At 37.1% G+C, this 26092-nt stretch overlaps 1 long non-coding RNA gene across 12 annotated transcripts in view; it reads left to right on the top strand.

The window, feature by feature from the left end:
- Nucleotides 1-25321, top strand: part of LOC103693758 (uncharacterized) — a 67067-nt gene extending 41746 nt beyond the window's left edge. For all 12 annotated transcript variants that reach the window (XR_015638406.1, XR_015638405.1, XR_015638404.1 and 9 more), the window contains 2 exons: nt 3414-3482; nt 24882-25321. This is a non-coding gene — a long non-coding RNA (uncharacterized LOC103693758). The remainder of the gene's footprint in view (nt 1-3413; nt 3483-24881) is intronic.
- Nucleotides 25322-26092: the final 771 nt, after the last annotated feature.

The following is a 26092-nucleotide window of genomic DNA, read 5'->3' on the forward strand; positions in this document are numbered from 1 at the left end:
AAAAAAGAAAAGAAAAAGAAAAGTCACTCAAGATTGCCAAGGGTGAGACCTCCTGATGAACTTCCATTGGATGGTTTGGGTCTTCCTATTTTGTGGTGATGTAATTAAAATAGATAAGAAAGACATCATATGTGCAAGATCAGCAGCCCTGCCAGATCCAGAACATAGCTGTAGAAATCACAACCCACAACCCATGCAGTAGAGATCAATAACTTGAAGGAAGTGCGAAAGACACAGAGAAGGTGTGACAGTACATTTGCATGCTTTGTGATGACTTCTTATAAAAGTTAAATGATGAAGAAATTCAAGTTTGAATTGGCAAAACTCTTGGTGCTCCGTGATGGCGGTATTAGCTCTGGAAAGTCTACTAGGGATGACTGCTAGTAAACATGAACAAACTGACATGTGGGAACTGCTATTCAAGAAACTGGGTAAAATCCATATTTTAGTAGTGACAAAGAATCACGTTTTTGAAAAACTAACACAAAGCACCAATGGACACCAATTTTTCTTTTGAGACAGTCTTGCTATATATCCTTGAGTGGCTTGGTGCTCCTTACTTAGACCCAGCTGGCCTTGAACTCACTAAACATTCACTTACCTCTGCTTCCCTGGCATAAGGTTTAAAGGCATGGATCATCATGCCTAGTGACAAACAATACATTTTATAACCTGACTCCAAAGTATAAAAAAGAGTGTACAGAGAATTCACCATTGTAAGCATTCACATGCATAAACACATTCATGACCAGAGCTGACCTAGGATCTTGGAATATTGAAGACCTTCACAAATGATTCTTACTTAAATTTCTCCTGTTTTCAGATAGTTTTCTACAGTTGTCAGTGACAGACCATGGAGGGGAAAAACACAATTATTTCGAAGAAGGAATATAAAAACAGGCAACACGATTGTATTTATAATCTATAAGAAGTAATTTCTTTGTGGCAGTAGTTAGGACTCAAAATATATGAACTAAAAAATCTATTAGTAGAATGTTTCCATCAAGAAATAGGATCAGAAGGGGGATAAAAAGAAACAACTTCCAGCTTAATTTTACTGACTGAAGAGGAGAGAGTCTACTTCTCACTGTCATACCTGTAATATCTTTATTCTGGGAAAATTGGCATGGACTCTCATTTACCTACTTACGTTTTTATCTACTGCTATGCTTCTAGGGTTCCAATGGTAAACTGGATGGTGATTTTTCTCAGTGTTTCTTTAGAAGCTTCAGCATTTCCTTTTGCGTTTCAGAAATAGGTCTTAGGTGTTCTTTCTTTTTTTGAAAATGAAAAGGTATTCTCACAGTGGTTGTCAAAAATAAAATTGCTTTTTTCTTGACGTTTCTTTAGACTCCATCATGCAGGATTTGTTCTTTCATATATTTATATGGTTCTCAGACGTATTTTTTCTAAACAGTGTATATACCTTTGATCTTTTCAATTGTGATGAAAAGGGCCACCTTTTCTTCCTTCTGTTTATAGGTTGACCACAATTCTTATTACAGAGCATTTCCCTCCTATTTTCTTTCTTACATCTGTCAATCATAAAATGAAACATTCAAATGACTCTACAATGCCTTAATATATTAAGGAAAAATTCTAATATCAGAATTTAAATATTTTCATTTTATTTATATATCCATCTATACATACATACGTATATACATACATGCATAAATGCATATATTTTTTCAATTTCTTAAGAGCTTAAGATGGTCATATCCACCCACCAACTGCTGCTATTCTCTGAGAAGAGTGACAACCTCAGTCAGTTTTTCACCAGTCTTACTTCTAACCGCTGCCTATGAGATGTTTTTTCCCCTTGCTCTTTAGTTAGTGTTAGGTAAATTCAGGATTTGTTTTTCCCCCACTATCTAATTCAGGAAGATGACCTCAGGAGAGTAATAAATCCATTTCTCTTTATTGATTAATGAAGTCAATGTGATATTGGTTTACAACATCAGCTCAGAAACGAATAACTGAATAGACAACTCTAAATTAAAATCCTTGGACATCTTTTCCATATAATCTCAAAGTTCATACCCTAGAGGCCTCTCTTTGGAATGTGGACTACTATTTTAAGAAGAATAAGGGAAGAAGACTTACAATATTTCATAGACTCATAACTGAAGCACAGGGACTAAGTCTTCAAGGGGCTAAATAAAACACCCATTCAAGCTAAAATTTATCAGGTGACCACACTTTTATCTGTGGAAACCTCACTGAATTGCGAAATAAAAGTCTTGAGATCTATGAAAGAAAAAGGCGTAAAAATTCAATGTTGGAAGTTGACTATATAGAATATTACCTAAAGTACTTACCCAAATATTTGAACATTGAATTCCATCTACATAGGTATTATGATTTTTGTACTTATGCAATCATCTTTTCATGTGTTAGCAAAGAAAAGTTTACTAAATGAGTATTGCAACTGGTTTTCATCATGAGATAGTTCTAAAATAAATATATTAAAATATTAGAGTGACCGTTGAAGTTAACATATTAGCATAGATGATATTCAGAGAGACAGTCCTGCATGTAATGTATACACATTTAAGTCTTGAATCAAAGAGAAGAGACGTAAAATTAATACATTGAGAGAATCATTTTTACCCAGTCACTGAATATATCATAGCTTTTGATAGGAAGATTTTAAATTCATTCTTTAAACTTACTTGAATGTTAGTTGAATAACCCTGTCTTCCACAAAATATTAAGACTATATGGAAACTATATAGAAAAGTATACATGAGACAGTATATTGTTCTGAAAACAATTTGTTTAATTTTTATGGCAGTTAGAACAAAATTGTAGACAATGTGGACTGATTATTTGAGAAAGGCTGTTTATTATAATTCTTGTCCTTAGATAAGCACTTCATAAATCTTAATTAAAATATTTCAATAGATTCTTCCAATGTTGTAAACATAAAAGTCAAATTACTTATACTCTATTAGAAAAATTAGCTTAGTGAAAACATATACGGAAATCAGAGTTCAACAAAAGGGGCACAAAGCAATAGATATAAAAATTAAAAAGATACATGAAATTTCATTGAAACAGCTGACATCATCATATTATCAACATATCACATAAGCTTTGCTTGTAATTAAAAATACCTATCCAAATCTAAAATTATAAAGGAAAATATATCCTATAACAAAGCCTAACATTTATTCCATTTACTAACTGGATACAAACTTCTAGCCTTTGGTTTATAAATTAACACAGATTTCCTTCACTATCAAAGTGATTAGCCTGAAAAATAGTGTAAAACTTCTAAAAACCATTGATCATTGTATCATGTTTTCTTTTACATATAAATCACTTTCATTAGGTTAGAAACATACTCATTGATTTTGTGGAAATCTATGTGGAATAAAATACTTCTTTCTCCCTCACCTTTTCAAAAGAAGCCTGGATCTCCCTGGATCTCCCTCGCAAAACTAACCAACTTTTGTAGCAGAATGGACTACTCTAAGGTGGGTAAACTCTTAGAGAAATTTTCATATAAACTATATATGGCTATCATATAAGCTCTTAGAGAAATTTTCTTCTTCTAAAGCAACATATAAGGGTAGCGTTCCTATATTTTTTAAATATAATGGTAGAGTCAATTGTTTTAAAATTAATATCTGAGTGAGTTCTTTTATGGCCTTTTCAGTCATTTATGCTTCTGTGTTTTGGTGTTGCCTCCTTCCACTATCTCGCACGCTCTTATCACTCACATCATGTTTCTCCCCTAAGGCAACCTTTTTCTGGCTTTATAGCACATGTTTCCATTCTTTTTTCTCAATACCTTTAAGTTCCTTAAGCTCTGTTATTTTTCTGTCAGTCTCCTATTTCTTTTCATGGCCTGCATGTACGCATGTGCGTGCGTGCACTTGCACATGCACACCCATACTCACAGTGAAAGAAAGAAATATAAAATCAAACACACACACATATACATTCACATACATACACACATACATAGATACATACATGTAAATTAATACCTAGTGTATCCACATATAAGAAAAACACAGCTTGTTTTTTACATCCAGAATAATGTACTAATATTACATTAGTGTACTAATTAAATATTAGAGAAAATATTTCACTTGAAAAATTGCAGTAAATATATTACCAACACATTCCATTATAACTTTGTCTAGTTTTTCTGATTTTGCATGGTTTCTATGTCTACTAAATTTTGGTTGAATGTTGTCATTCTACATCTGTCATATTTCCTAATAGTAAACATCTTAATTTATTTGAAAGATGTGCCTCATATAGGTTGTAGGAAAATTATGTGTTGTGAGATTGCTTCTACTCATCAGATCTGAAAAATTACAATGACAGTGTATTAGAAATAATATGATAAAATCAGATTAATGTTTTTATTAAATTATTATTTGCATTCTAAATGTTGTTCCCTTCTCAGTCCCTTCTCTAAGAGTTCTTCACCTTCCCCCTCCCCTTTGCCTCTGAGAAGGTGTTTGCCCACCCATCCTACCCATCCCCATCCCCCCCAATTCATCCACAATAACTCCATTTCCTGGGAGTTTTTCAGCATTTTTAGGTATACAAAAATATTATTTCCTATATCTTAATGTTTATTAGTTTTTTTTTCGTTTCAGAAAATGATTTGCATTTATTTAAGATCCAAGGTAGAGGATGGCCTTGTTGGGCATCAATGGGAGGAAAAGCCTTTGGTCCTACCAAGGATAGACAGCCCCCGCCATAGTGTAGGGGAATGTCAAGGCAAGGAGGGGGAACACCTTCATAGATGAAGGGAGAGCAAGGATGGGATAGGGGCTTATGGATGGGAAACTGGGAAGTTGAATAACATTTGACATGTATATTAAGAAAGTTCCAAGGCACTTAACTGACACTGAATTAACACTGTTGCTTCTCTCCTATTTCACTTTAAAATATCAAGTTAGTCCTAAAGGTGTTCCCCATGGGTACATTTACATAAGACTTAAGATGGAAATTGTTTGTTTATTACTCTTGGGTGGGGGTGTTTGCTTTGTTTATATGAGACAAAGATTTCTTATACTGCCACAGTTGGCCTGCTGCTTCCTATGTAAGGCAGGCTGGTTTCAGTCTCACAGAGATCTGCCTGTTTCTGTTTCCCAAGAGGAGGATCCAAAAGTGTGTGTTACCAAGCATGCCTTTCAGTTACTAAATGTACCATTCACATTATCCTTGCAGATCTTGCTAGGCAAATTAACATTTTCTGACTGTAGAGTTTATCTGATAATTGACAGTTACAACATGGTTCTGCCATAAATGAACTTTTAAAATTCATTTCTGAATTTCAGTCAGATATACATACTGAGTTATGTGGAGAATCTAGTTAAATTTGATTATATTTGTATAACAGAGTTCTGCCACTCAGAATAGGGTACTTATTATACTTACTCTTGTTGTGGTAAAAACTTAAAAGGTGGTTTCTTTTATCCAGTACTAGTGCTGGCACTGTAGGGCCACATGGCAGTTGCGGGATAACTTCATCATTCAGTAGTCAGGAAAGTGTCTCACCTGCTAAGCTCCATCCCACCTCACACTGCAGATGGCTACTCTCTGATACCTGAAGCAATCTCTCTACCCATCTAGTTCTCAGGGCAGGTTGTTACCATGCCAGTTTCATAGAGAGACTGCCTATCTCATGGCTCTTTTACTGTGGACTCAATTAAGTTGCCCAATGAAAGAACACACCACACAATAACCTCTGATTCAACTGATAAGATCTAATTTGCTTATCTAGATATTCCGAAGTCCTATACAAACCCATGCCTTAAAAATAGTCTTAACTATGGTCAGAGAAGAATCTTAGTGTCTGAAGCCATGTTCTCCCATCTACTTCTTCCTCACTCAGACACCTTCTCTCTCCTCTTCTCCCACCCATCCTTCCTTCCTGTCCAGTGACAGGCCTCGTTCTATCCGGTACTTGCCTTCACCTGCATAATGACACCAACCTACACTTCACTTTTCTGTCTAGTTAAAAAACAAACTTTTCTCTCAAATATAAGCTGAGCATAACTATTATCATTTTGTAATTTAAAAGTATAAAATATACCTAACCCCAGTCCAACATTTTACCAGTTAAACAGAACACTGAGTTATCTATTTTAGCTTAAGAAAGGCTTAAAATCTATGTTATATCCTGGCTAGCTTGTATTATCTGATTACTAATTAAATATGTATTCTCAAAGTTAAACAGCCTGAGTAGGCTATGAGACTATAATCAGTCTTCAATCTGTCAGAAATCTGGGAAGGACCAATATAGTTCTAAATATAGGAAGCCTAACATGGCTTCTAGAACTGATATGGGTAATAGAGACAATTTTCTACTTGCACAGTCCCCTGTAATCAACATGTGAGAGCAGCAGGTCTTCAGCCTTTTGGCCTAGGATCATCTGACAGACTTTCGAAACACAGAATTTCAGAGGTCTAATCACTCTGGCTTGGCTGAAATTATCAGTTGACTATTCTGTAACATGTCCTTTTCTGGACAGTATTTAGTCTGTAGATGAATTGAGGCAATTCTTGCCCAGTGACTGTCTCATCACAACACATCACCCCACCTGGAGGTGGAGATGTTCAATTTCTTTTTTGAATGCATCAAAGGGGAGCTGTTAGGAGCAGACATGTCTCAGCAAAAGATAAATAATATTAAATGTCATTTTTTGTGGATTTCTGACATTTTAAAAAACCATCTAACTATGCGACTAATCTGGAGAAGTAATTATCTTAATAAATTATCTTGAAAGCCTTCTACCAATAAACTTAGAGCCATGAATTTGCTGTCTGGCTCTTAACTCACAAGTTTAATCATCTCAGATTAGTTTTTTAATAGAAATAAAGAATTGGGTATAAGCCTTGTATACTTAAATGTGTTGTATAGGTACAATGCCTATACATTAAAATAACAATATTAATTTTAAATCGATAAATTTATATAAAAAAATCTAAGCTTGCATCAAATAAATTCTGTAACAATGTAAAAGATTATAGCTTTAGCTTAGTAATAAAATATAAGGATTTCTACCAAATGAGATTATGCCAATACAATCAATTCTAGCTAATTCCTCCTTGATGTCGTTATGCAGGTAAAGGCAAACAAGCTAGGTCAATCCTAGGATTGGACAGTAAAAGAATAAGGCAGAATCAAAGTTTTTGTAAGATGGGAGAGAAGGATAAGAAAAAAATCAAGATATAGACAGAGAAGGATAACTCAGATCCTGGTGGTCTTGAATTGCCAAGGTAGCTGGGATGGATTTCTATAGACAAATTTAATCTTATCTATGTGGGCAGTTTATATCCTTATCAATTGGTTCTAAGTTTATTGTGTGGATGTATTGTGGATTGGGAATTCAACATATAAATCTGGCTGTTGTGTTACAGTTTGCTGAGTCTTGATTTTACTCAGTAGTTGTTGTGAGTTTATACTTTAACTACCAGGGGGCAAGTTGCTCGGAGTATTCTGCTCGGGCAGAATCTGTAGCAAGTAGCTGCAATAGCAGCTAGCAGAGAGCCACCAGGAGAGATACTAATCTAAGCTAAATTAGGACTACTTTAAATGGCCCGTTGTAGCTGGACCTAGTGACCACTGCCAGGGTATGTGCAGGAATCGATTCTGACCATATTTTCTTTTTACCTCAACATATACTAAGTAGGAGATCACAAATTATCATCTACTTCACATTAGACTTAAATATGCACAAGGCATCATTTTACTTTATAGAGTTTAAACAATTTGTTTATAACACATTTAGATTATAATGTAATTATTTTACCTTTTCCTATTATCTCTTTAAACCCTTTCATATATTTCTCATTTCTCCCTTGCAATCCCATGTTATTTTTTCTCATGAACTTTTGAAAATTTAAGGAAAGCAAACATATGAGTTGTTGCTTATAGACTGTCATAATTACTAGTCTATTCACACGTCTTCTTTAAATGGATTTACAGTCCTTTATCAATACGACCAAAACATTTTCTTTCCAGTTTCATTTTTTCTATCATCCATTAGTCATTCCAAAATATGTTATCATTTAAATTACAGTGTTTTCTAATGTTATGTTTCTTGATACTAGGAGGTCTATGGGGTGGCATAGCTGAGGCTGGCAGTGGGAGACATGGATCTGGAAGGGGCCACTTTTTGTAGCCAGGCAGGACTACCAGTGAGGGATAAACAGAGCAATATACCCATAAAACACCCTCCAACCCCCATATCAAATTGATGCATATAACAAAAGATGATCTACTATCCCACAAGGACACTTGCTCCACTATGTTCACAGTAGTTTTATTCATAATAGCCAGAAACTGGAAACAACCTAGATGTTCCTCAACCAAAGGACAGGTAAAGAAAACGTGGTACAATTACACAATGGAATATTACTCAGCCATTTAAACCAAGGGAATCATACATTTTGCAGCCAAATGTATGGAACTAGAATATCATCTTGAGTGAGGTAACCCAGACCCAAGAGGATTCGAATAGTATGGACATATAAGTGGATATTAGCCATAAAGTTCAGGATAACATAGCTATAATTGACATAAAAAGGGAAATACCAAGAAAGCCCAAGGGAAGGTAGTTGAATTTTTCTCAGAATGGGATTTAAAATAGATACCAGAGATTGACGAAGGGAGGAACTGGGTGGAAAATGTGATGGGGTTAGGGGGAAGAACAGATGTAGAGAAAGGAGGGAGGAGAGAAGGGAAATCAAAGGTGGGGGCAATTTCTAGAATATGCCACAGTCATAGAATAGGGGTAGGCATCAGGAAGTCTATAAGAGAAACCTAGATGAGACTCCTAGCAGTGGGAGATATGGGTCTGTAAGTGGCCACTTTCTGTAGTTAGGCAGGAAAAAATGGGTCCTACCTACAACATGTGCAGGGTGAAAAAAGAGAGACAGAAGGAATGAACAGCTAATGAGTGCCCCAAATTGAGATCACCTCTTGGGAAAGAACCAATCCCAGGTACTTCTTTTTATTTACATTATTGGTTATTTTATTTACTTAAATTTCAAATATTATCCCCCTTCCAGGTTTCCCCTCTGCAAACCTTCTTTATCATCTCCCCCAACCCTGCTTCTCTAATGATGTTCCCTGATGCACACATCAATTCACACCTCACCTCCCTAGCATTCCCCATTGCTGGGGCATCATGCCTTCACAGGACCAAGGACCTTCCCTCCCATTGATGCCACTTAAGGCAATGCTCTGTTACATATAAAGCTGGAGCCATGGGTTCCTCCATGTGTATCTTGAGTTGGGAGTTTAGTCCCTGGAAGCTCTGGGTTGTCTGGTTAGTTGATACTGTTGTTCTTTCTATGGGGTTGCAAAGTCCTTCAGCTCCTTCAGTCCTACTTCTAGCTCTTCCACTGGGGTCCTATGATGAGTCTGATGCCACAACTCTATTGGACTGGCTCTGGCAAAGCCTCTCAGGGGACAGCTATACCAGGTTTCTGTCAGCAAGCACTTCTTGGCCTCAGCATTCAGTGCTTGACTTTTTGTCTACAGAAAGTATGGATACCTAGGTTGGGAAGTCACTGAATAGCCTTTTCTTCAGTCTCTGCTCCACTCTGTGCCCCTGCATTTCCTTTAGACAGGAAAAATTCTTGGTTAATACTTTTGAGATGGGTGGGTGGCCCCATCCCTCAATCGGTGGTCATGCCTTACCACTAGATATAGTCCCTACAGGTTCCCTCTCCCCCTTTGGAGATATTTTAGCTAGTGTCATCACCATTGGATCTTGGGAACATCTTCTTCCCAGGATCTGGGACATTCTAGTGGCTTTCTGCATTTCCCCGTTCCCCACAGCTACACAACTCCATTCAATTTCCTAACCCTCTGTATTTCTCTCCAGTCTCTATCCACATCTAATCCTGCCCCCCTTCCTTCCCCCTCCTCTTTCCGTTCAAGGTCCCACTTCCCTCTACTACCCATGATTATTTTTGTTCCCCCTCCTAAGTAGTATTGAAATAGCCACATTTTGGTATTCCTTTTTCTTGAGTTTAATGAGCTCTGTGAGTTGTATTGTGGGTATTCTGAGCTTTTGGGCTAATATACACTTATCAGTGAGTGAATACCATGTGTGCTTTTTTGTGACTGGGTTTCCTCATTCAGGATGATATTTTCTAGTTCCATCCAGTTGTCTGGTAATTTCATGAAGTCATTGTTTTTAATAGCTGAGTAGTACTCCATTGTGTAAATGTACCACGTTTTCTGTATCCATTCTTCTGTTGAAGGACATCTGGGTTGTTCCCAGATTCTGGAAATTATAATAAATAAGGCTTCTATGAACATAGTGGAGTATGTGTCCTTGTTACATGTTGGAAAATCTTTTGAGTATATGCCCAGGAGTGGTATATATCTGGGTCCTCAGGTAGTACTATGGGCAATTTTCTGACGAACCACCAGAGTGATTTCCAGAGTGGTTGTAGCAGTTTGCAATCCCATCATCAATGGAAGAGTGTTACTCTTTCTCTGCATCCTCACCAGCAACTGATAGCATGTGAGTTTTTGATCTTAGTCATTCTGACTTGTGTGAGGTAGCATCTCTAGGTCATTTTGATTTGCATTTCCCTGATGACTAAGGATGTCGAAAATTTCTTTAGGTGTGCTGCTCAGCCATTCTTTATTCCTCAGTTGAGAATTCTTTGTTTAGCTCTGTACCTCATTTTTAAATACAGTTATTTGATTCACTGGAGTTTAACTTCTTGAATTCATTGTATATATTGGACTAGCCCTCCATTGGATAATTAGTTTGTAAAGATCTTTTCCCAACCTGTAGGTTGATGATTTGTTCTGTTGTCAGAACTTACTTTCTGTTGTCCCTTACCTTAGAGAAGCTTCTCAATTTTGATCCTCTGTTATGCTTGCTGAAAGGAACCTAGTATAACTGTCCTCTGAGAGGCCCACGCAGCAGGCAAAAAACTATGAACTAAGAAAGAAAGAACAAAGAACTGTGGGCAACTAAGGGATATTGAGGGTCGGGGAATAGTATTCCACAGGGAAGAAGACATTATTTGGTTATCTAAGACCAGATGACTTGCCATGTTTTCTGTATAAAAAGTTCATGGAAATATATTTGCTCTGTAAACAGACATTAATAAAAATCTAGTCTAAGATCATTTACCCAATATGGAAGAGTTATGGGAAGAAATGCAGAGACTCAGAACCAAAGATTAGGTGGACTTCATGGAGTTTTATGGAACAGTTGGGAGGAGAACTTAGGGACCAGTAGAGGATATTGTCTCCACAGGAAGGCCAGAAGGGTCAACTAGCCTGAACCCTTGGATGCCTCAAGAGACAGAACTCCCAACCAAAAAGTCATCTTTTACTAGGGATAGCTCCCCTGCATGTATGTATCAGATGGGCAGACTGGCCATCATGTGAGTCCTCCAAAACGTTGAAGCCTGTCCTTGCCTGCTTGTGGATCCCATACTCATAAATGGACTGCCTTGTCTGGCATCACTGGGAGAGGATGCACCTTGTCCTGCAATGAAAATTAGTATTTTCAGCAATGTGTGTTAGAACCAGACATTTACATTGAAGATTAACTTTTTACATAAGCTTAACTCTATCTTATGTTACTCAGAGGAACAAGGTATAGAATTCTACAATGCCTAAAATAGAATTGTAAAAAGAATTATAATTTAATATTTATTAATTATAAAGAATTTATACATTAAATAATTATTTGGCAAGCAGAGCTTCATTGAGACTACTATGTTCTCTTCAATAAAATACGCAAGTAAAGAATAAAACAATAAGTTTCGTAAAAAACAAATAATGTTGGCTATAGGATTGTAATGTTAGCCAAAATATTCAAATATCCAAAATGGACTCTTAAAACAGTAGTGATAACAAAAGCAAACCAATTATAAAATTGTCACATGTTGTATAGATATATCAACTTAAAATCATACAAATACTTTTTAACCCATTATATGTTTAACTGACAGAATACTAAGGACAGAGACAATGATAGGTTTGTTGAGTCATGATTCTGAGGATATATATATCCCCTCTCTTTCCCTTTCCCCTCCTTCTTTCTCTCTCTGTATGTGTGTGTGTGTGTGTGTGTGTGTATGTATGCATATGACACAATATATAACTGGTTATACAGCTTATAGAAAATGTTATAAAAATGAGGTATCTGATCATATAGATATAGAACTACAAAATTTTCGCAAAGTGCAGGAAACCCATCAAATGATTTATTTATAATAATTCCAACAATATGAAATTCTGTACAAGGCAAATCATTAGCAGCAGCAAAAGTAGTAATTACTGTGGTATGAGGACCAAATGGATTGAAAAGGAAGAGAAGTGTATTTGAAAAGTAAAATTCATTTGTACTCTACTGTAATGTTACATGTATATGAGACATTTTTCAAAGCCTGTAGGGTATTCAATACTCAGAGTTAATCTCTATTTGAAGTATTTTGGGTCCATAATTAAGCATCAATGTAGGTTCATCAGTTTTAATAAGTGGGCAAGCATGATGTAGGGTATTGACAGAATAGTTTGTGATTTATAGGAACAAGGGCTGAGTGAGATATCCCTCTATTGTCTTTGCATTTTTACTTTGAAATAAAATGACTCTAGTGTAAAGTCTATTGAAACAACTATATATTATTCATACAAGGAATGAATACAATTTCAAAGAAAGTTGAAGAGGTCAGTGACTTCTCCGGTGGAGATACCTTGTCAGAGTAAGGGAAGAGACCTTTCATGAATGCCTGGAAACAACCAATAACATCAAAGACACATTCACACAACAGCATGATGAGGATGGGGAGGCAAAATGAAGATTTTCCTATCGTAGTAAAGGAAACAACATTCCCTGGATGAAAGACTATAGGTTTATTACAGCAGTTTAGTTAAAGAGACCAGTGCAGAATACTGGAATTGCACATTCCTCTAAGAGTTAACAGAACAAAGGAAATTGAGTTAAAGGACATAAGTGACTTTCTACTTTGAATAATTTTAGAAAGAGTATAGTTTTTGCAATTGATGTAACATGATTTGATAGAAGAAAGTCACTGTTCCACTGATATTAGCGTGAGACATGAATGACAGGGCACAGTCATGCTGAGGATCAAAGAGATGAAAAGTAAAAGAATCTTCAGCAGTCCGGGGCAAAATGTTTCATTTAGTGACACGTACCTCTGCATTTTATCAGTCCTCTCATGGAGAGTGATTTATCCATCTCTGCTCTCTGAAGTCACACTGCTCCTTTATCTTGTCATAACGTTCTTACTACCGTATAGGCAGCAGCACATAATTCTATAAAATTCCAATGTTTCAGTGCAGACAGAGAGATCCTTTAAAGTTGTGATTTCCCCTATGTCCTCTACCTGAATAGATATGTGCAATGTCCAGCGTGCACTTAAAATAAAATACACACTTCGTACCTGGTCCCTGAAATGTAATAGTAAAATGGCTCCAGTCAGTTATGGAATCGTGGTCAACTGACTGATTATGTTCAATCTATATGCTCGACCAATTTATTCTTTCCTGTCACTGAAATGAAAGGTTCATCTCTATTTAGCTACCTTCTTTTTGATTAGCAGTCCTTGATGTTGTATGCACTTCTCTTTCACATGTTCACAGAGTTGGTGGCATGACTCCTTCACTGATGTCACTTACATGACCTCTCCTCCTTTTAGGGAAAGTATTTTAACTTTTCACAAATAGTTCTCTACTTTATGTGGTACAATATAGTTGGAAAAAAAAGAGAAACCAAGTAGGAAATTGAATCAAATAATAAATAAATATGCAAAAGCTTCCAGTTACAGAAGGAATAAAAGAATGACAGAAAGAAATTGCTAGAATGCAACAGAGGGGGAGAAATGACAACAGTAATTCTAAGTAAGCAGGGGAAAATGAAAAGAATGATAATTACATCAACTGAAGCTGGTGCTGTGTGGTATTAACATTGTTAGATGGAGGAAGTTAAACCTTGAATTTACAGGAGACAGTCTCTGTGACACAGTTTCAGAATGTTTCTTTACACATATGATTGATTTTAACATTATCTTATTTAATGTATATTTATGATAAGAACATTCCATCTTGTAAATAATTGATTGGGATTTTTATCAGTGAATGTGAGAGCAATAAAAAATATTTGACCTAGTCCCTAGAAAGGCATTCCAGAGGAGACAGAGGAGTCCAAGGTATAAGAATGTTTTCTAGGAAATATTCACTCAGGGACAAAAGACAGTGTGAATGAGAACTTCAGAGTTCATCTTTCTGTCTGAATGCACTCACACAAAAAATCTTAGTCATGTGTGACTGTGCATTGTAATAGTTATATATTTATTCTTATGAACTGTATTAAGGGCCTGTAACCAAATACACTCCTCCCTGACCCCGTTGCTTTCAATGGGGTCTTGATTACAAAAACAGAAAACAAACCAGGCAACAGGCCATATCTCTGAGTCAGAAATGACCCAAAAATAAAGATAAGCCTGAAACTTAATAATATCTTAATATTAGAAAAGATAATGTAGAAACCAGTGGAGCAACACTGACCTTTGAATTTTGGTAAAACAATATAATTACTGAGGTACATTTGTTAGTCTATTAGAAGGTTCTAATTTCCTTTTTCTTCAAAAAAGCCAATCTGTCTGTCTATAAGTAAATGCCTGTGTATTTATATAAGCAGCAATATCTATTGCTGACAATATTTGCAGAGATTTCCTATTGACAGTGTTCCCATTCACTTTGAGCTCTGTCCATCTCAAAATGTCTCCATAATGGTGAGTGTGCAGAACTCAAACACCAGGAAATGGAGAGAGCCACTTTCACTGCCTTGCTTTGGACAGCCTGCCTATCATTTGTCTGGGAAACACTGAAATGTTTGATATCCATCTCCCAGTCACCTTAGTCAACACAACTTCACATATCATGTTTGAATAAGAATTAGGCACATGCACACAGGTCTCACAAAGAATGCTGACAGGAGAAGGAACCTAAAAGATACAAGATACCTATCAAAAAAGAATATGTCAACTGAGAGAAAATGAAAATAGATTATTGCTGAATTCAGAAATTCAAAAGAGCAAAAGTACTCAATCATTTTTCTAAACTGTTGTTTGATGTCTATTTTTTATTGTTTTAATAATTTCCTTTACTTTTAGGATTATTATAGAATTATATCCTTTTCCCTTCCCTTTGTTTTATCTAATCCTTCCTGTACAACATTTCCCACTCTTTCTAATTCATGGGCTAGTTTTCTTTGACAATTACTAATCTCACACACACATGCACGCATGCACACACACACACACACACACACACACACACATATATATACATATATATATATGTATATATATATATATATATATATATATACCCACATCCACAGACATCTGTTAGTTTTATGTCTTTACAGGTTTTCTGTGCAGATAAACAAGGACAATAAATATACACACAAACATGTGAGCACATGTAGAGAGGGAGAAAGGCCATGAGGTCTCAGAACTACACAAAGAACTATGGGCAACTAAGGGATGTTGAGAGTTGGGGAATAGTATTCCACAGGGAAGAAGACATTATTTAGTTATCTAAGACCAGATGACTTGCAATGTTTTCTATATAAAAAGATCATGAAAATATATTTGCTACATAAACAGAGACATTGATAAAAATCTAGTCTAACATCATTTACTCAATATGGAAGAGTTATAGGATATATCAGGTAACAATTATAACGATTAAAATAACAACAGTAATAATATCAGAAGAGAAGACATATAATAGTAAAGAGATAAAAGATAATCCCAGATTCAACTGAAAATAGCCAGGATAACAATGGCTTTGCAGAATATATTTTCTACTGAAGACAAATTAATATTACCAAAGAAAAATAATTAGAATAACAGAAATACTTTAGTCTAGATAGAACCATTTGTACTATTTTATTATTTTAGGCTAAACAGAGAGAGTTACTAGATGTCAAATAACTTTTTGTCTTATGTGGAATAAGATGCACACTACAACTTTATATAAAGTTAAAACAGAAATATTTCAAGTGAAGGTATATGGAAGGACAGAAAAACAGAAAAATATGTACAACTGATAAATTGTTATGAAACTGTCATGTTGAAACAGTCATTATCTGAGAGAAAAAGATGTATATATGGATGCAGGGTGTGTGTGTGTGTGTGTGTGTGTGTGTGTGTGTGTGTGTGTCATAATCTTAATCTCATAGATGGTCATTTCACATGTATAAAGGGGGCTAGTTCTTGGACAAATGAAACAAATTGTTTCTTTGTCTTTATTAATCATGATTTTAGCAATATAAATTCATAATATTAAATAATATGATCTTTGGTGATATGTTAATGAGTACTAACTTTTGTATATTTATAAAATAACAATGGGATTTGGATCAAATCACAAGGATTCATTTAATTATCAAACTAAAATAATGATGGAAAATCAGGATTGAATGAAGCAGCATGAAAATAAGAGTGTCTGAAACTGATATCAATAGAAACAGACAATTGTACTGGTAGGAGGGGAAAGCAAACTTTCCAGTGGAATAGAGTTCATGCCTCCCAGGTAAAGGGGTGGAGGGTCATAGGAGAGAAGGTTAGAGATGTAAAAAAGAATTTGTGTGTGTGTGTGTGTGTGTGTGTGTGTGTGTGTGTGTGTGTTTTCTGAGAATGGGTGTTTGGATGTACACCTGAAACTAGTATTGAATGGAAAGTTTAGCTTGTGTCGTGCTTCTTTGCCTGGAGAATAAGATACTCTACAGAAGGAACAGAAGGAAGCTTTCTTAGTTTTATGGGTCACACCTTACTTACACTACTAAAAATGTACCAAACAATATAAGTTCAGATGGCTGGACAAATGTATACAGATCCTTAACACATATAGAACAGGGCTGTGTCTGAAGGAAAATAAACCTGAATACTGGTCTTCACTAGGGATCCAGTAACACACAGAAATGGCAGTCAGAAGGCTGCCTGCTTCCTGTAGGTTACAAGTCTCCCTGGCCTGTTAGTGTTCCAACATTTCTCACAGAACGTTTCCTTGACTATGAATGAAGGTCTGACTCTTGAACTCCATCTGTAAGCTCTGCTCTTCTGACTTGTGGTACCCTTACAGTCCTATATTCCTCTCATTTTCCACACTAACGTCTCAAAAATAGTGTGCAGAAACAATGATCAGAATACTACTGGAAGATATAGCTTGCTCTGCAGTAAAATAGGAGGTGATTGGAAAGATTTAAAAAGTGTGGAAGTGGCAGGTCCTCTGCGGTCCAGACACTTTCCTGATCTGAAGGGACCAGATCAAAAGCTCCCTGCCCCCAAATCCCCTGGGAGGGAGAGCTAAACCTTCAGAGGGGCAGACATGCCTGGGAAGCCCGAAGAGACTACATTCTGCCCACATTTATGAATCCAGAGGAAAACACCTAATACCATCTGGGACACTGGTGCACAGGGGCACCAGGAAAAAATGGGGCAGGACCTCCTTATTGCCACCCTCAGGAAGAGCTCAAAAGCAGCCCCCCAGGAGCAACTTCAGCTGAGGGACCACAGGTAAGACCAACTTTTCTGCTCCAAGTGACCTGCCTAGTGGACTCAGGACACAGGCCCACAGGAAGAGTTGAAGACCAGTACACAGGAAAGACTTCACGTCTGAAAGCAGAACACTCTGTTCCCATAACTGGCTGAAAGAAAACAGGAAAACAGGTATACAGCACTCCTGACACACAGGCATATAGGGAGGTCTAGTCACAGTCAGAAATAGCAGAACAAGGTAACACCAGAGACAACCTGATGGCAAGGGGCAAGCGCAGGAACCCAAGCAACAGAAACCAAGACTACATGACATCATTAAAGCCCATTCTCCCACCAAAGCAAACACTGAAAATCCAAACACACCAGAAAAGCAAGATCTAGATTTAAAATCACATTAGATCATGATGATAGAGGACTTCAAGAAAGACAAAAAAAAAAAAAAAGAAACCCCTTAGAGAAACAGAAGAAAACATAAATAAACAAGTAGAAGCCTATAGAGAGGAATCAGAAAAATCCCTGAAAGAATTCCAGGAAAACACAATAAAACAGGTGAAGGAATTAAAAATAGAAATGGAAGCAATAAAGAAAGCACAAAAGGAGACAACCCTGGATATAGAAAACCAAAGGAAGAGACAAGGAGCGGTAGATACAAGATCACCAACAGAATACAAGAGATAGAAGAGAGAAACTCAGGAGCAGAAGATTCCACAGAAATCATCGACACAACTGTCAAAGATAATGTAAGGTAGAAAAGGATACTGGTCCAAAACAAACATGAAATCCAGGACTCAATAAGAATATCAAACCTAAGGATAATAGGTATAGAAGAGAGTGAAGATTTCCAGCTCAAAGAACCAGTAAATATCTTCAACAAAATCATAGAAGAAAATTTCCCTAACCTAAAGAAAGAGATGCCCATAAAAGTACAAGAAACTTACAGAACTCAAAATAGATTGAACCAGAAAAGAAACTCCTCCTGTCACATAATAGTCAAAACACCAAATGCACAAAACAAAGAAAGAATATTAAAAGCAGTAAGGGAAAGAGGTCAAGTAACATAGAAAGGCAGACCTATCAGGATCACACCAGGCATCTCACCACAGACTATGAATGCCAGAAGATCTTGGATGTCATACAGACTGTAAGAGAACACAAATGCCAGCCCAGGTTACTGTATCCTGCAAAACTCTCAATTAACATAGATGGAGAAACCAAGATATTCCATGACAAAACCAAATTTCTACAATATCTTTCTACAAATCACACAAACACAGTCTCACATCCAAATATGAATGTAACAGGAAGCAATAAGCACTATTCCTTAATTTCTCTCAACATCAATAGTCTCAACTCTCCAATAAAAAGACATAGGTTAGCAAACTGGATATGCAATGAGGACCCTGCATTCTGCTGTCTACAGGAAACACACCTCAGAGACAAAGACAGACACTACCTCAGAATGAAAGGCTGGAAAACAAATTTCCAAGCAAATGGTCTGAAGGAACAAGCTGGAGTAGCTATTCTAATATCTAATAACATTGATCTTCAACTAAAAGTCATCAAAAAAGATAAGGAAGGACATTTCATACTTATCAAAGGAAAAATCCACCAAGATGAACTCTCAATCCTAAATATCTATGCTCCAAATACAAGGGCACCTACATACATAAAAGAAACCTTACTAAACCTCAAAGCACACATTGCAACTCACACAATAATAGTAGGAGATTTCAATACCCCACTCTCATCAATGGACAGATCATGGAAACAGAAATTAAACAGAGACGTAGACAGACAAAGAGAAGTCATGAACCAAATGGAATTAACAGATATTTATAGAACTTTCTATCCAAAAACAAAAGGATATACCTTCTTCTCAAAACCTCATGGTACTTTCTCCAAAATTGACCATATAATTGGTCAAAAACAGGCCTCAACAGATACAGAAAGATAGAAATAATCCCATCTATCCTAACAGACCACCATGGGCTAAAGATGCTCTTCAATAACAATAAGGAAAGAACGCCCACATATACATGGAAGTTGAACAATGCTCTACTCAATGATAACCTGGTCAAGGAAGAAATAAAGAAAGAAATTAAAGACTTCTTAGAATTTAATGAAAATGAAGGTAGAACATACCCAAACTCATGGGACACAATGAAAGCTGTGCTAAGAGGAAAACTCATAGCTCTGAGTGCCTGCAGAAAGAAACAGGAAAGAGCATATGTCAGCAGCTTGACAGCACACCTAAAAGCTCTAGAAGAAAAAGAAGTAAATACACCCAGGAGGAGTAGAAGGCAGGAAATAATCAAACTCAGAGCTGAAATCAACCAAGTAGAAACAGAAAGGACCATAGAAAGAATCAACAGAACCAAAAGTTGGTTCTTTGAGAAAATCAACAAGATAGATAAACCCTTAGCCAGACTAATGAGAGGACAGAGAGAGCGTGTCCAAATTAACAAAATCAGAAATGAAAAGGGAGACATAACTACAGATTCAGAGGAAATTAAAAAAATCATCAGATCTTACTATAAAAGCCTATATTCAACAAAACTTGAAAATCTCCAAGAAATGGACAATTTCCTAGACAGATACCAGGTACCGAAGTTAAATCAGGAACAGATAAACCAGTTAAACAACCCCATAACTCCTAAGGAAATAGAAGCAGTAATTAAAGGTCTCCCAACCAAAAAGAGCCCAGGTCCAGACGGGTTTAGTGCAGAATTCTATCAGACCTTCATAGAAGACCTCATACCAATACTGTCCAAACTATTCCACAAAATTGAAACAGATGGAGCCCTACCGAATTCCTTCTATGAAGCCACAATTACTCTTATACCTAAACCACACAAAGACCCAACAAAGAAAGAGAACTTCAGACCAATTTCCCTTATGAATATCGACACAAAAATACTCAATAAAATGCTGGCAAACCGAATCCAAGAGCACATCAAAACAATCATCCACTATGATCAAGTAGGCTTCATCCCAGGCAGGCAGGGATGGTTTAATATACGGAAAACTATCAACGTGATCCATTATATAAACAAACTGAAAGAACAAAACCACATGATCATTTCATTAGATGCTGAGAAAGCATTTGACAAAATTCAACACCCCTTCATGATAAAAGTCCTGGAAAGAATAGGAATTCAAGGCCCATACCTAAACATAGTAAAAGCCATATACAGCAAACCAGTTGCTAACATTAAACGAAATGGAGAGAAACTTGAAGCAATCCCACTAAAATCAGGGACTAGACAAGGCTGCCCACTCTCTGCCTACTTATTCAATATAATTCTTGAAGTTCTAGCCAGAGCAATCCGACAACAAAAGGAGATCAAAGGGATACAGATTGGAAAATAAGAAGACAAAATATCACTATTTGCAGATGATATGAAAATATATTTAATTGATTCTGAAAGTTCCACCAGAGAACTGCTAAACATGATAAACACCTTCAGAAATTGGCTGTGTATAAAATTAACTCAAATAAATCAGTAGCCTTCCTCTACACAAAAGAGAAACAAGCCGAGAAAGAAATTAGGGAAACGACACCCTTCATATTAGACCCAAATAATATAAATTACCTCTGTGTGATTTTAACCAAGCAAGTGAAAGATCTCTATGATAAGAACGTCAAGCCTCTGAAGAAAGAAATTGAAGAAGACCTCAGAAGATGGAAAGATCTCCCATGCTCATGGATTAGCAGGATTAATATAGTAAAAATGGCCATTTTACCAAAAGCGATCTACAAATTCAATGCAATCCCCATTAAAATACCAATCAAACTCTTCATAGAGTTAGACAGAACAATTTGCAAATTCATCTGGAATAACAAAAAACCCAGGAGAGCTAAAACTATCCTCAACAATAAAAGGACATCAGGGGAATCACTATCCCTGAACTCAAGCAGTATTACAGAGCAATAGTGGTAAAACCTGCATGGTATTGGTACAGAGACAGACAGATAGACCAGTGGAATAGAATTGAAGACACAGAAATAAACCGCACACCTATGGTCACTTAATTTTTGACAAAGGAGGCAAAACTGGCCAATGGAAAAAAGATAGCATTTTCGGTAAATGATGCTGGTTCATCTGAGGTCAGCATGTAGAAGAATGCAGATCGGCCCATGCTTATCACCCTGTACAAAGTTTAAGTCCACATGGAACAAGGACCTCCACATAAAACCAGATACACTCAAACTAATAGAAGAAAAACTGGGGAAGCATCTCAAACACATGGGCACTGGAGAAAATTTCCTAAACAAAACACCAATGGCTTATGCTCTAAGATTAAGAATCAACAAATGGGATCTCATAACACTGCAAAGCTTCTGTAATGCAAAGGCCACTGATGTTAGGACAAAACGACAACCAACAGATGGGGAAAGATCTTTACCAAACCTACAACAGATAGCGGCCTAATATCCAAAATATACAAAGAACTCAAGAAGTTAGACCGCAGGGAGACAAATAACCCTATTAAAAATGGGGTTCAAACCTAAACAAAGAATTCACAGCTGAGGAATGCTGAATGGCTGAGAAACACCTAAAGAAATGTTCAACATCTCTAGTCATAAGGGAAATGCAAATCAAAACAACACTGAGATTCCACCTCACAGCAATCAGAATGGCTAAGATAAAAAACACCAGTGACAGCAGATGCTGGTGAGGATGTGGAGAAAGAGGAACACTCCTCCATTGTTGGTGGGATTGCAGACTGGTAAAACCATTCTGGAAATCAGTCTGGAGGTTCCTCAGAAAATTGGACATTGAACTGCCTGATGATCCAGCTATACCTCTCTTGGGCATATACCCAAAAGATGCCTCAACATATAAAAGAGACACGTGCTCCACTATGTTCATCGCAGCCTTATTTATAATAGCCAGAAAATGGAAAGAACCCAGATGCCCTTCAACAGAGGAATGGATACAGAAAATGTGGTACATCTACACAATGGAATATTACGCAGCTATAAAAAACAATGACTTTATGAAATTCATAGGCAAATGGACGGAAGTGGAAAATATCATCCTGTGTGAGGTAACCCAATCACAAAAAAACGCACATGGTATGCACTCACTGATAAGTGGCTATTAGCCCAAATGTTTGAATTGCCCTTGATGCACGGAACACATGAAACTCAAGACGGATTACCAAAATGAGAATGCTTCACTCCTTCTTTAAAAGGGGAACAAGAATACCGTTGGCAGGGAATAGGGAGGCAAAGATTAAAACAGAGGCAGAAGGAACACCCATTCAGAGCCTGCCCCACATGTGGCCCATACATATACAGCCACCAAATTCGATAAGATGGATGAAGCAAAGAAGTGCAGGCCGACAGGAACCGGATGTCAGTCTCTCCTGATAGACATACCCAGAATGCAGCAAATACATAAGCAAATGCCATCATTAAACCACTGAACTGAAAATGGGACCCCTGTTAAAGGAATCTTAGAAAGGACTGAAAGAGCTTGAAGGGGTTCGAGACCCCATATGAACTGCAATGCCAAGCAACCAGATCTTCTAGGGACTAAGTCACTACCCAAAGACTATACGTGGACTGATCCTTGGCTCCAACCTCATAGGTAGCAATGAATAGCCTAGTAAGTGCACCATTGGAAGGGGAAGCCCTTGGTCCTGCCAAGACTGAACCCCCAGTGAACTTGATTGTTGGGGGGGAGGGCGGTAATGGGGGGAGGATGGGCAGGGGAACACCCATAGAGAAGGGAAGGCAGAGTGGTTAGGGGGATGTTGGCCTGGAAACCGGGAAGGGGAATAAAATCGAAATGTAAATAAGAAATTAAAAAAAAAGTGTGCAGGCTGGCTTCATGGTCATGTTACCATAGTGCTGTCCTTTCCCTCTCAGTCTGGGAAAGAGTGTATGGTCACCTCAGCTTGGTTTTGGCAGGGAAGCTAACACAATTCATGGTGATCCTGCACTGCTCTAATATCCTTTCTTCTCCTGGGAAGGGGGTTTGGTTCCTTAGGATGGAAGACAGTTGGAAATAGTGACATTTTCTTCTGTTTCACTTTTTTGCCATTCTGAACGTTTTGAATTTCTTTAGGTAGAAATTAGAATCTCCTCACAATAACTCCTTTCTATAGTGCAACACTATGGCCTATAGCTTTAAAATTTTTAGAACAGAAAAAAGTCCATGTGCTCATTAAGTGAGGCTGTCTTTGGTATGAATGACTCTATGGTTATAGTTGAATTTCAGGCCCTGACACCGGAATAGTAGGAATTTGAGTGAGTTTCCACTCAATCGCCTATGTATTTTCAGCCTCCACCTAGGATGCTTCAAGTAGAAAGGCTTTGTTCTTTTAATCAACTGCACTGCTTCATTATTCTTTATTTCATTTCAGACAATAGATAAGATAGTAGTCAATGGTAGATTTTGGATATACAATGGAGTTTGGAAAAAGAAAAGTTACACTTTCACTATCCGTACAGAAATGCTCATGGCTTCAGGACTTAACTTACACTGACTTTTTAAGATGTGTGTGTGTGCCAGAATACAGCAAGTACAGAGGCGAAGGCCAGCAGCAAACCACTGAACTGAGAATAGGACCCCCGTTGAAGGAATCAGAGAAAGAACTGGAAGAGCTTGAAGGGGCTCGAGACCCCAAAAGTACAACAATGTCAAGCAACCAGAGCGTCCAGGGACTAAGCCACTACCTAAATACTATACATGGACTGACCCTGGACTCTGACCTCATAGGTAGCAATGAATATCCTAGTAAGAGCACCAGTGGAAGGGGAAGCCCTTGGTCCTGCTAAGACTGAACCCCTAGTGAACGAGATTGTTGGGGGGAGAGTGGCAATGGGGGGAGGATGGGGAGGGGAACACCCATAGAGAAGGGGAGGAGGAGGGGTTAGGGGGATGTTGGCCTGGAAACCGGGAAAGGGAATAACATTGGAAATGTAAATAAGAAATACTCAAGTTAATAATAATAATAATAAAAAGATGTGTGTGTGTATCTTTTGTGAAATGGTGGATGTTATTAAGTATTGAACATTCTCTTCAGCTCCTTCTATAGCAATTTTTAAGACATTTTTCCACATAAAACTGAAGACTCCCTGCCAACATTAATGATAGAACTTTCCCTTAGCTAAATCTTAGTCATGTCATGAGTGTTAAAAACAAGGCAGTCACAATCGAGAGAGAGAGAGAGAGAGAGAGAGAGAGAGAGAGAGAGAGAGAGATGTGGGTAGGTGGGTAGATTGATGGGTGAATGTACAGATAAATATATGGATAGATAAAAAGGGAAGTGCTAACGATTGCCAGTCAGGACTGACTAACAATCTCTTTCTCCTGCAGGAAGTGTCTGGTGAAGTAGATGTACTTTCCTAACAACTGCCTATGAAAAGCTACATCAATGGCCTTTGAGCGCTGGGCATGGGGGAAGCACTGTGTTATAAGCTGACTTGTGGGGGTGACAGTCCCAAATAGGCAACTATGTCTTCATGGACCTTTTGGTGGTGTATGCATTTATCAGCTTTTTAGCTTCCACTTGGTTATCTTTATGTGATACGTCCTGTGGTTTTATTTCCATATCAACTCGTCCATTTCAGAAAATAGCTTCCTTACTTCAGCCATTTTTTCTCTCAGTCTTTCCAAATATAAACTCAGATGTTTTCCCACAATGGCTAAAGTTGTTTACTGTTATATTTTTATATTCAGAGAGGTAATAATAATTGATTCTTAAAATGTATTCATTGTTACAGAGATAAACCGAATAAAATGTTCAATTAATGGTATTTCATGAATCCTTATTTGCAGTCATTACTTAATACGTTATGTGTGATATGTTAAACTCAATGACTAGTCATGGATTATGGATCCATATGGAGAAGACCCAGACATGACTGACACAGTGAAGCCTATTCTACAAAGTTATTGGCCCGATGCTCACAGGAAGTTAAACATCCTTTCTAGTCTTGGGAAAGGCTTTACAAAGACTGTGCATAAAATTATTTAAGAAGTATTGTCTGTCTCAATCCCTGGAAAGACACCATGTTATCAACACAGAATTGAGGCAATGAGTGAACAAAAGTGGCAAAGTTAGCTGAGGAACAATTCAAAAGAATGGACATCATAAAGCTTAATCCAATTTGTCTTCACATTTTGACGAAAGACTGCCTTACATTTATGTGTCACACAGTAGGAAGCATTGCATCATATAGTATGACTAAAGAAATTATGAAGCAATGATTATCCATCTCTATTACATATTTATTACATAAACTCACATAATGTAATCAGTCTTTGAAGAATCCAAAATATATAGGTAATAGTTTTTGTATCCTGGGACAGTGGGTTAAGAGCCAGGGCATCCATGTTAGAAGAGTTAACCAAAAAGAAACTCAAAATGGTTTGCATAATCAGGAAAAGTTTAGATGAATGATGTGTTAACCATGGTGAGGACCACTCAGAGCGGGGATGTTGTGAAGACTCCAGGATCTGGGTCAAAAGAGATGAAGAGCTAACAGAATAAAAGACTAAATTCACCACATGGATGAAACACATCG

The sequence above is a fragment of the Rattus norvegicus genome, chromosome 15 (genome assembly GCF_021556685.1).
Source record: "Rattus norvegicus strain SHRSP/BbbUtx chromosome 15, alternate assembly SHRSP_T2T, whole genome shotgun sequence".
Classification (NCBI taxonomy): Eukaryota; Metazoa; Chordata; class Mammalia; order Rodentia; family Muridae; genus Rattus; species Rattus norvegicus.